We start from the raw sequence: 12350 nt of genomic DNA, 5'->3' as shown, positions 1-12350 counted from the left end.
TTATCAGGCTCACCAAGCACCAGAATGGATTGGAGCCTTAACCCAATGAGTACAGACTGGGAGAACTTTGGAACTGTGAGGTTTAGTTTGTTTGTTTGTTATTGGGCAAGAGCAAAATCTGTAAAAAAACAAGATATTTTTTCAATAATTCAAAATAAAATCTGATTGAAACCAATCCCGGAAGAAAACCTCTGTGTGTTCATTGTCAGGAGCTGCGTTCTTCATGCTAAGTGTTCTTTTCCCATATCAGCTCTTTATGTCTGTGAGTACTTTTGATCACCTTTGTTTATGAGGAACAAGAGACAGATATGACAATTCTAGATTCCAAAAAAAAACCCCGGAGCCCAGAGGGAGGAACTCCTTTAGATGTGTTCTTACTGCTGAGACAAGTCAAGGTGTCTTTCTCATAAAGATGAATTGGTTGTCCCAGGGATTTGAGTGAATTTCAGAGCGAAAGTTAAGTGTTTTACAGCAGTAGTGATCATTAGGGATGCTGTTAGCTGGGTGGTAGTTTTAAAATCACAAGAATCTTTATTCCTCTGTAGTAACTGCTATTTTTAACAAGGTGATCTTTGGCTTTATGCTGTGGTAAAGGAACATATTGTTACACACTGCATACAATAGGAAAAAAACATGTAAGCTAAGATCTAGATTTAGAGGTATCATGATTGCATTCTCTATAACTTATTCTATGGCCAAGAATGCATCACAGACTATGAACACAGTGATTAAAAAAAAAAAAAGACAATTTATAATTAAAGGTGTCTGTATGCACAATTAGTTTTTTCTTTTCCATTTCTTCTTTCAAGCTGTTCAGCCCAGGGATTCTGTACTCCTCAAGACCCATGACTAACAGCACACTCTGAAAAATGTCCAGATGAAGTGTTTTTATTATATTGTGATGGTTACATCACTCAGCAACCTGTAGAATAACTTGCATTTTCAACATAATTGGCAACAGCCCTGGAAGTGTTGGTTCAGTCTTTGCTCACTGAATGCCGTAGTCTCCTAAACAGTCTGGGTACAGCTGAGTTCAAATAGTAAAAATAGTAATGATGAGATTTTCTTCCTGTTTGAAGTGGAGGAAGGGAAAAAAAGATGGATGCGTGGGATAAAGTTGGCTTTACATTTATTCCTGATATTTTGTTCACATTTGGAGACTAAGTATATCAGTTTTCAGACTAGCTTTCTGAGATTATACAGAAACATAAAAAATTTTGGATTGTGTTTCTTACTTCACAAATTCAAAATTTTATTTAGCTAAATCATTATCTCTGCTGGCTTTCTAGCATTACCTCTCCCTCTTCTTATTTAAGTTTATTAGGTTTCGGTTGGGTTTTTTGGTTGGTTGGCTTTTAAAGTTAATAGTTTGACTAAGAGTTTCGTGTCAAGATAACAATTTCAAACTACATCTGGTTAATGGTATTAGTAGAAAAGACCCCACAATTACATCTAAGTATATTTTCAGGTGAAAACCTTATTGATACATGAAACTTTATTAATATATTTTGTTGTATACAAAATATTTTGGGAAATAAAAAAAATTTTTTTTCAACCTGAGATGCCATTGTTTCAGTAAGCTCAGTAGTTCCCTTTTGTTTCAGATAAAATAAAAAACCACTTTTATTGCTAGATATCCTCTTGCTCTTTCCCCTTTTCTTTCCCAATTGATAACCACATTATTTTTTTAATTGGTAAAAAGTGATATCACAGCTAATAGTACTAATATCAATAATGGTTCAGAAAGCTAATTGGCCACCACAGAAAAAAATATAGTAGTAGATCATTTTATGGTTGTATTAGGTGAATGTGATTTCTTAAGCTAAGATTCTTGGAGCCCAAAGCTCAGCCACTTCCATGTTTCTCCATATTTTCCTATAAACACACTGTAAATTTTTATGAGCCCAAAGCTCAGCCACTTCCATGTTTCTCCATATTTTCCTATAAACACACTTTAAATTTTTATGAGTATTTCCTTTTTCCAAGCAGAAGGAGTCATATTCTGCCTACAAGAGACTGAGAAAGCAAGTAGAGAATATCCTGGTGCTACAGAGACATGAAGCGTCATTTGAAGGAACTGAGCTTATTAAGTGCACAGAAATGACATTTCTATTGTAAAGATGTTCTGTATTACATACAGGCAATTTCATGACATTGCTTTATTCCATTGCTTAGACTTGAATCTGGTGTGGATTCAACAGAAGCATTTAAGGTTCTCAGGTGTCAGTTGTTTTACATGGAATATTCTTATGGAAAACAAACAACATAAGACTCACGTCAGGAGAAATCAGAGTTTTTAAGCTGTAGCTTTCATGCTGCACGACTAAATTTCTTTCTGAAGTCTGTGTTGCATTTGGGAGCAAGAGTTGCAATCCTATTACTTTCAGAAGACTTGTTCCAACTTACACAGTCACTTGAGCTTGGACTTTTACATGAGTGATTAGGAAAATTCAAATTACTCAGTAAAAAGAATATGACTTTATCCCTGGAAAAAGTAGTAAGAAATTCCTAGGATTATTCTTTTTTTAAATGTATCATATATGATTTTTTCTAGCTGATGTTGGATAACTATTCAAGTGTCTTGGGGTGACTTTATGATGTGTATCCCCTATCACTGCCCCATGCTCAGAAATTAATTTTGTGCCTTTCTATGCCTTTAAACTGAGCCTGAGAGGGGGCAGGAAAAACTGAGCAAAACTTTTTCAAAGCAGTTTGCAGCTTGTTCAAGGTCACACAGAGATAGCGACTTTTTTTTTCAGCTGCGGCAGGAGAGCAAGAGGGAAGGGAAGCACCCGGCTTGTTTTCCTTTCCAGCCAGCTTTTGGCAGTTTTTTCCCCCAGCTCCTTTTCCTCCAGAGAGTTGAACTTTTGTTTTCCTGGGATTTCGTTTTTCCCTTTTCTCTGCTGGACTGTTACAATATCAGAATACATTGGGAGGACTTTTCCACCGAGGCCTTGGCCCTGGAGGTGGGCCCACCACCCTGTCTCAGCTCCAAGGAGGGGGAGAGAGAGATCTACCGAGGATTCTGAAATTTTCCCAGGTTTCTCTCAGCAGAGCGAGAGGTTTTATTATTTAGCATCAGTATCCCTTTTCCTGTGTGTTTGTTAAATAAATAGTTTTTATCTCTTTCATTTTTCTTTGAGGAAAATTTATTTTTTCCCAAACCTGGTGGGAGAGGGGTGGTTATAGCCTGCCTTCTCTCAGAGGATATATTTCTAGATTTGGCCAAACTGGCACACCAAGTTAAAAACAAAAAACCAAACAGATTTTTAACAAATGTAATGCATTGTTGCATTAATGGAACTGCAACATAGATGTTGTGTTACAGAGCATGAAGTGGTAAGGAAAATTTTTTATTATGTTAAAAAAAAAAACAAAAGGAGGAATAAAATAGCCCAGTTGCATTGATAGAGCACTGCTCTTTGCCATTCTATTCACAAAGTTTCCATTAGCAGCTTCACCGTCCTGCAGAAAAAAAAAAAAGTCTGATTATCTTCTGGATAGAATATAGTACCTGTGGCATGTTCTATGTTCTCCCAGGGAACTTATATTTTACGGGATGAAAACTTTCTCCTACTAAGTGCAGGAGCATTGCCAATAGACTTGTGACTTGACTCTTAGTTCAAAGTACTACAAAATCAATTTTGGTACCATGCAGTAACAATTAGGTCTCATTTTCATATCGCCTGTAACAAAATAGTAAAGGTTTACTCTGTCTAGAGTGTTTTAATGTTCTAATAGACAATAATTCCTCTGTGTCCATTAACTGGAAACATTCATTCAAAGATTTAAAGACTATCTGAGAAAGTAGAAGTCCTTAAGATGCAGCTAAGGACATTTGTAAAATGCTTTTTTTAAAGAAATAAGACAAAAAAAACCAACCAACATCCCCTTTAAATTATTTTAGACTTTTTCTACAATTTCAAACATCTTGAAAGCGATTCATAAAAGCCAATTAAAAGCTAGCCTGTTGGCTCAGCAGGAAGGTCTCATATCCCTTTCACATAATCCTTGCTGAGGTATGATGAAATGGGTAGAGGTAGAGAAATAGCAAGTTTCTAGACTTAAAAGTGACAAAGTATCTAGTTACTCCTCACAGGAACTGAAGGGGAAAAATCAATTATAATGTCTTTGCATCTAAAAATATGGCTTATATCCCTGCATGGTGCATTATCATCAGAGCTGAGCAGACGAGAGAGCAAAGAGAGAATGGGAGACTGAGGAAGTGATCACCAGAGGATGCATTAAAAATTCAGCAGGCTAAAAGAAATTTCAGTTAGAAAGGAAGAAAGAAAAATGTTTTGATGTTAATTCATTCATGCTTCACCATTCAACTTGCAGTCAAGGCCGTCCACTTTGTAGCTTAGTGGGAACAGGCAGAAATCTTTATTCCTGATTCTGATTTCTCTTACTGCTGAAGCAAACCAGAAATTAATCCAATAAAATCAGCCCAGAAGTACTTATATAAGATTAGTGTAAAAATCAGACCTCTTATATTTCTGTGACATAAATATGTAGGATTTATGGCTATTTCTTTCAGATACACATCAATTCTTTGGGGGGAATTAATAAATGTAATTCACAGTAGTTCCTGAAATAATTGCAAGCAGTTTTATGTTAGGCTAATTCTAAGAGGGGAGTCAGGTTTTACCTTCTCTTTCTGAGGAAGATATATACATCTTTGGAATACTTTTAGAAGATGTGTTTTATTTTAGTTATGGATGAAAGGGTCGTGGTTTTCCTAGCAGGTCAGTCTGTCCAATTATAGCAGAAAGTAAAAGGCCTGCCCTGATAATCATACCTACTCTTTGCTTATGAGCACTGCAAGCACTGTCTGCAAAGTAATGACAGAGCTTCTGCTCTCCCTGTGCTGCAGTCAACTGCACTTTGGTACTTGGCTTTAACTCACTCTGAAGAAAGTGTGGGCAATTCATATAAAAAATTCAAGAGATGCCCTTCTGTGATGGCCAGACAAGGCATAAGCAGCTCTTTTAGATATCAACACCTTTCCAGTTTAAAGTGTACTTCATTTTCAACACACTGCTAAAGTAGAAGATGCTGAAGTGCTGCATATCATGGCTGGCTACTAGATCTTGTTTCATGTGATTTTGGGAATTCTTTAAGAATATCACCCTGTTCCTCTGCAACATAGTTTGTCTCCCCTTTTCACACTTCTTTCACCCCTCATCTGCAAAAAAGAGAGGCTTGTTACCTTCAGAAATATAGCACAGAGAAACCTTTTCTCACTGAAAAAAAGACTGCTAAACTAAGGCTTATTAAATGTAGAGTACAAGGCTGCAAAACTACAATGCTGAAGACCAGCAGCTGCCTTGAAATACTGTGCTTGTGGCCAAACTGCCATAAAAGTCTACTTTTCCACTGACTTAATTGGCATGTCACACAACCAGAGCAGGATTCATTCTTTCATACTCTTCTGTTCAGACACAAGGAAAAGACTCTATTAGCTGCTTTGATGTAAACCAAACCTTTAGTCAGTTAACAGGACCTATCAATTTGTTTAGTTCACCTAGCTCATGCAAAATCAGAAAAAAACTTCAGTTCCTTTTAGTGCGTTGACTGAGCTGCAGACAGCTGTCAATAGAAAAGAGCTGAATCAGTGCATTTGACTAATATTTTGGTCTTTATCAGTAGGGTCAGAACTGAAGAGACAGAAAAGTGCCCCTCCATCGCCCCTGTTGTTGTGAGACGTATCTTCTAATAATATGTTTACAAGAAATTCAATTCAACAGCCATTTTTCCCCCAAAGTTTGTGCTTTTGAATCAACAGAAATGTTTCAGTAGTCATATGTTTATATTGCATAACATTATTCAGAGACAAGATTTTGACCCACCTATAACAATGCTAGAAACTATGCAAAAACACATTTAAGCAAGATGTATGGTTTTAAATGCTCCAGAGGAACAAGGTCTGTTTGAGGTCAATTACTGCAGCTTAAAGCTCTGTTAGGCTACACAATTTGGTATTTAGTGTAAGAAGACTGGACAGAAATCCCCTAAAATAAAATGCTTATTTGACCATGGCCTTTGAATCATGTGAGTTTTTCCTGAGACCATTTTATAGCTTTTCTTTATCACAGGAAAAAAAAAAAACACATAAAACTGTAAACATTAACAACTGTGTGTAGGGGTAAATGTGAAACTGAATCACTGAAACTTCAAGCAGAGCCTGCTGCTTGCTAGCTGCAACTGTTACAGACTGCTTGTAAGTTTTGATTATATCTGGTCTAAAGAAAACTGGCATGCCCCAAATCCTCCAGTTAACAGACATGAAACACACCAGGTTCCTCATGCATTGCATTATTTAGGTTGGGAAAACACAAAGCTTGGGGTTCTAAAAAGAAGAGAATGTGGTGGAAAATAAGAGTTCCCTAAGTGAAGTAGCCTTCAAAAGAAGAAGGGAACCTGAAAAGAAGGCAGTGAAGATCTTAGCTGCAGGAAAGATCCTGAAACTGGGGGAAGTTCCTTAAGATCAGACAATTGCATGGAGACAAATATTAGGCATAGAGAAAAATTCTGGGGGCCACTGAGGGGCCTCAGCTGATGATGCCCAAGACAGGTGACAGCAAGCAACTGCACAGCAGGAGCTGACAGGACTCTGCCTGACCATCTGTGCCAGTAGGGACCTCCCTGCTGGGAAATGCAGACCTAACAAGCTAGGGAAGACTGAGGGAGGGAGCGAATACATGATATCTTCAGGCAGAATAAGCCTTGAATCTTGTTGATTCTTAATTAATACCCCAGCACCCAGCTCCACCATGGGCTGTGATTTACTCCATCCCATAACACAAGCAGTGTCAGAAAAGGGATGCAGTGAACCTTGCTAAAATGGCATTAGGGGATCCCTCCAGCAGCAGCTGTGTGTCAGTGCGAGTGTGTATACGTGCAGGTGGCAGGTGCACAGCTCACCACCTTGTTGGGCTCTATCGAGCCTGGCAGGGAGCCTCACTGGGGGTTAAACATTCTGGTAACCACAAGGCTTCTGTGGCAGCAAGTGCAGCTGTTGGGCTCATAATTCAGTGCATTTGTCTGCATTGAAAGTGATAAAAAATGGATGCTGGATTCCAAGCTAATCAAAGAAAACAAAGCAGAATGAAACATGTCCTGGTGCCATCCGTATTAGTAAGCACATAAATATTTCAGTCTTCAGTGTCATTTACTTTAGAATCTGTATCTGCTGTTGACTTCTCAAGAGGCAAGAGGATGCTCCTTTTTGGTGACCAATTCAATTTTTCAAATAGGACAAACTGTGAGGTGGTATTACTCAGAATTTATACAGATGGTTATATTTTGCCAATCAATCACATATGTGAGCATAGAAAGTAGTAGTAACAGAGAAACTTTGGATTGGTAAACATAAACCCACAGCATCCATATGTGGACTGAGCAGAGATGACCAGGATTAATTCAAGTATTAAATAAAAAAAAATAAAAAACAAGAAAGGAGGAACAGAGTAAAGATGTATTATGTGTCACATGGATGAATACATTAGGAAGTTACCCAATGTAGGCACATTTTCTTAAATTAGAAAGCAAATATGTGCAGAAGGGTTTCATGAGCCATAATTGTCTTAAGAAAGGTTAAAATGAGAAGTGCAAGTGCACATCTGTTCTGTGGCTTAACATATTTTCTCTATATGTAGGGAAGCATAAACCTTGATCATTTGATATCCCTTGATGTTTTAATGATTACTTGTTTTCTTTCTAATATTTCACTCTTTGTTGTTGCTTTTTACTTTACTTTAGTAAAAGTTATGATTGTTTTAATTTGTAAGTAGTTAGCTGTAAAGAAACTGGTTGATGATTTTGGAATTGCATTATGTTTTCTAAGATATAAAAGCATATCTGTTAAAACGTGGAGAGGTCAAACATGACCGTCACTATTTAAGATTCTGCCAGGTGTTTACGTCCATGACCACAGCTTTACAGGATGATCCCAAGATCATTTACTTGAACCCTTCTACAGATTGTTGCAGGGAAAGCAAATACTAAACCCATTACGTCAGAATCAAGGTGATTTAATGGTGAGTTTGGTAATAGCTCCTCTTAATATTTTTCTATGCCTCAGAGACCAGGAATTTAGGTGCATTGCCTCAGGGAGGACTATCCGATTTTTAGAATGCTAGCATGCATCATAATTCCCCTTTTTTTGTCCCCTGTTGAGTCATAGGAAGAACAGTGTCCCCATTCTTTGAAAGGAGGGCAATGTGTTTAAATAATAAGCAGTGGGAAATTAGTTTATGATTCAATATCAAGTTTGGGATCTGTGCTGGGGAGTCAAAAGCAGATTAGCTATATCCTTAACAGGAAATATTGCCATAGAAACGGAGGGAGTACTTGCTAGCTGTTAGAAGCAGAGACATTGGATTTATTTTAGTTTGGGGGGCCTTTTTTATTATAAAAATCCTTGCAGTTTCAGCAGCAGCAATATCTATATTTCCTGAGATTCATGCCTTTATTTTACATTTTATTCTTCATGCTGTACTAACCTCTATAAACTTCCTTGGCCTGCAGAAGCATTCTAACTTCAATTCATTACTTCATCATAATAAAACTTATTTCAAGGTACATTAGGCTTCTCCAGGCAGAACACTGATATGATACGTTTGTTTCAAACAAACAAATGAAAAAAAGTGGTGATGGGAGGGACATTTTTTCGTTCAGCGCTCAGTGAGCTGAGACTGTCTCAAAAATCTCCAGTTGGGTTCAGAGCTACTACCTGTGTTGTGCACTGCTTAAAATGTATTGAAAGAGTAGGAAGAAAGTGGTTCATAGAGTTTTAAGGGAGAAGCTGATGTCAGAAAACTATATCAAGAAAAAAACACCCAAAACAATTCCAAAAATAAGAAAAGATATCAGGAAATTTTCACTTGGCAGTTTCTCCTGGTAATTGCAGGAATATGTGGCAGATCCCTCAAAAGAGTACAGTACGTACATAGATATATAGATATGTACACACATAAGAATGGAGGTGACCATCTCCCTTCTGTCTTTTCTCTACATGTAATTTTTCCAAAACCAAACCAAAAGCCATGATTTAACTCCAACTAAGAACTGGGCAGCCACTTGTTCACTCTCCACCACATCCAGTGGGATGGGGAAGAGAATTGGAAAAAAAAGGTAAAACCCAAGGGTTGACATAAGAACATTACTAATACTAATACTGGAGAATAAAAGAAAAACAAGGGATGAATAATACAATACTGGTGTACACCAGCTTTGCCAAAGTTCAATTACAGGAATGATTTATGTAAGTTGATAAAGGATATCTTCAAATACACAGAAAACTATGTTGGATGCCACTGGAGCACAATAATTTTCCTAATCCAAAATATCACTTTTAAGAGTGCATTAGTACAAAATGGAACGAGAACATTCAGACCATGAAAGCAAACAAGTGGAAACAATTTTTTAGCTAAAATTCTATACCGCATCAATTTTTGAATGGAACAAAAGCAGGAATCATGCATTAAAGAACCCTTGGTAACGTGAAAGTGAAATAGTTCCTTCAGGTAGGAAATCTATCCTCATCTTTCAGTGCTGTGATCTAAACTGAATGCTCCTGCCTAAATATCCATGTATCTGTGGTAATAGAAAGATGAGAACTTTCTCAAGAAACATGAATAAATTTCACTGTCCAGGACAGATGGATGAAAAAGGAAATGCCAAGAATATGGCTGAATTAGACAGCAAATTTATTAATGTAATTTATCAGACAACTGGTAGGCATTATATTGTACACTGCAAATATGACGCAACTGTTAAAAAGACAGTATCAGCCCATTTTGGACTCTTCTTTTCCTAATCACTTGTAGTTGCAAGAATTAGAAAGGGGAAGTGGTTTTATATTCTTGCTGTGTCAAAGATAAGCAATTTCAGCTCGTTCATAAAAATATTCCTCTTAGGGAATTTTTAGTTTTAGCTTATTAGGAGGGGTTTCTTCATCCAAATATCTATGTAATGCACAAGAAAGTGCTGTCTAGTAAATCACAGAAACTCAAGTCTAACCCCTTGATCAACTGCCATAAATCACTGACTTGTTTATAAATAAATTTTAAAAATAAAAAGGTCCTTTCTACTTTAGCAATATGCAAATTCTGAACCCATACCCCACCGCTCCTCTTTGTTCTCCACCCTTATACAAAATAGTAGGAAAAGGATGCCCAAGAACTAAGGTATAATTTCTTGTCAGTCCATTATTTTTAATTCTTCAGTGCATGGCACTGAAGGAACTTTTAGAAGAGATACTGCTTTCTTTTCTTTATGCTTGGGATAAGTTTTTGAAGGGGTAAACATCAATTTAAAAAAGGGAAAAAGAACCTCACTAAAAAAGTTTGCTTTGCATGCCTATATGTTTTATGATTTTATAAGACACTAGAACCTCATTCCAGAAAAAAAAAAAAAACAGAACGGTTTTGTGTGTGTGACATTTGCAAACCACATCAAGAGAAATACAAGTGAAAAACAGGATTTTATTTTTACAAACAGTAGCTGTCAGATTATGGCATACTTGACGTCTCATAGTAACAGAGGAAAAGCAGGTAAAGTGTTCCATAATCACCATCTTACACAGGTTGCCACCAAGCTGCCCCTGTTAATTGTGTAGAGGATCAACAGATGCATTACCTTCCTTTTCTGTGAAATGCAATCTCATCTTTGGTTTAAAAGCAAAACAGAGATATACAGATACACAAATTCTCCAGCCATTCACCTCCATTCTTTTTAATTGAATGCTTATGTGCATTGGTTTCTCAGCACTCTACCGATAACAAAACTCCTTTCAACTCTCTAAGCTATGAACTCTGTTTCCAAAGACACTGCATCTTCACTGGGATTCTTCTTCAAAAACTATTGTGGTTTAATTTTTTTCCCCTTTTCCTCTCTAGTCCTGTGTAACGCTCCAAAGATTTTTCTTTCAGCTTCCTAAAGAGGCAGAAAGAGGTTTCTCTATTTCTCTTTTTTCTCCCCTGCATTGAGATAAACTTGAGTGGCAGCCAGTAGAGGGGATTAAAATGGGACAAAAATAACTTCAGATCAAACATTTAGCTGATATCTTTCCTCCTAGATTATCAACAGGAGATGTGAATATATGTTTTTGAGTAAGTCACTGTTCAGCAAACCATCTGCTTTTGATTGCAGAGTGACTGTAAAAAACTTAATAACTTCTAACACCTAGCAAATGCACTTCAAAAAACCTAGGAATGGCTATGGTGCTAGAAATACAGATAAAAAGTTGCTATTTATTATTTAAATTAAGTTTATGTTAAAAATAAGTGACTGTACTTCACTGTTGCATGGAAGCCTCATACTGCACAGAGAAACCCTGACACAGTGTAGGTCAAGCCACACAGTAGGAGAAGCAACAGGCTCTCAGACGTGCATACACTGTCGGTTTTTGTCCTGAGCTAACTGGTGGAGGCACAGGGAGGGAGACCCAAGAAGATGGACATTTCAGTGCAGCCCTGGCCCCTGTTCCCCTGAGGATGTGGGCCCACTTGTGTCCTTCACCAGGCATAAGTGGTGGGCTTTGGGTAACGGGACAGCTGGCTGTCCTGCACTGGGCAGGCACAACCTGCCTGGGCCGGTTCCAGCTGCTCCTCTGGGGATGGGAGCAACCATTGCCAGCCAAATACTTCACTCAGTTGGAGGAGTGTATGGTGCCTTGCACAAGATTGTTTTAAAATAGGGTGGTCATGGCTGTGTGAGGGCCATTGGGAGAGTCATGTGCTGGTGATAATGAAATTATGTCGGTCATTATGCACTGAACCCAGCCTCCAGTTTCACATGTTGCCTCACCAGTGGAGTTGAACGGGTCTGAGTTTAATGCACCCTGAAAACAGGAGAAGCTGAAAGTGGGAAGGAAGGAGAAGAGGTGTTTCCCTAAGTGTTTCTTTATCTGTTCTCTCTTTTGCTTCAATACCAGAATCAGTAAATAGATGCTTGTTAATTGACACTAAATTAATAGACAACAGTGCCTATGACACATCCATGTTTTGTGATTGCAAGGCAGAGTTCAGTTGTGAACTCCGTGGACAAATATTGGAGAACAATGGAGTGGAAAATCTGAGTGTGTACATCCCAGACAATGAATCCAAGGTTCTGGAGTTTCTTGTGTGAATAGACAATCAGTCTGTGGGAATACACTGCCACCCAGCTGTAAGGGACAGAGTGCCCTTATGCCAATACCCCATGGCAGCAGGGAGTTTAAGGTTCTCATCCAACAAAGGCTTACTCATGTATTTCATTTTCACGTAGTAGGTGAATTCTGTCTGCACTATAATCAATGGGAGCTTTGCCAGTGTCTTAACTAGGGCTGGGTTTTCACCTTGAAG

This window comes from Coloeus monedula, assembly GCF_965178545.1.
Source record: "Coloeus monedula genome assembly, chromosome: 6".
NCBI classification, from domain to species: domain Eukaryota; kingdom Metazoa; phylum Chordata; class Aves; order Passeriformes; family Corvidae; genus Coloeus; species Coloeus monedula.
The sequence above is the reverse complement of the archived record's forward strand: the minus strand, read 5'-3'. Positions refer to the sequence as shown.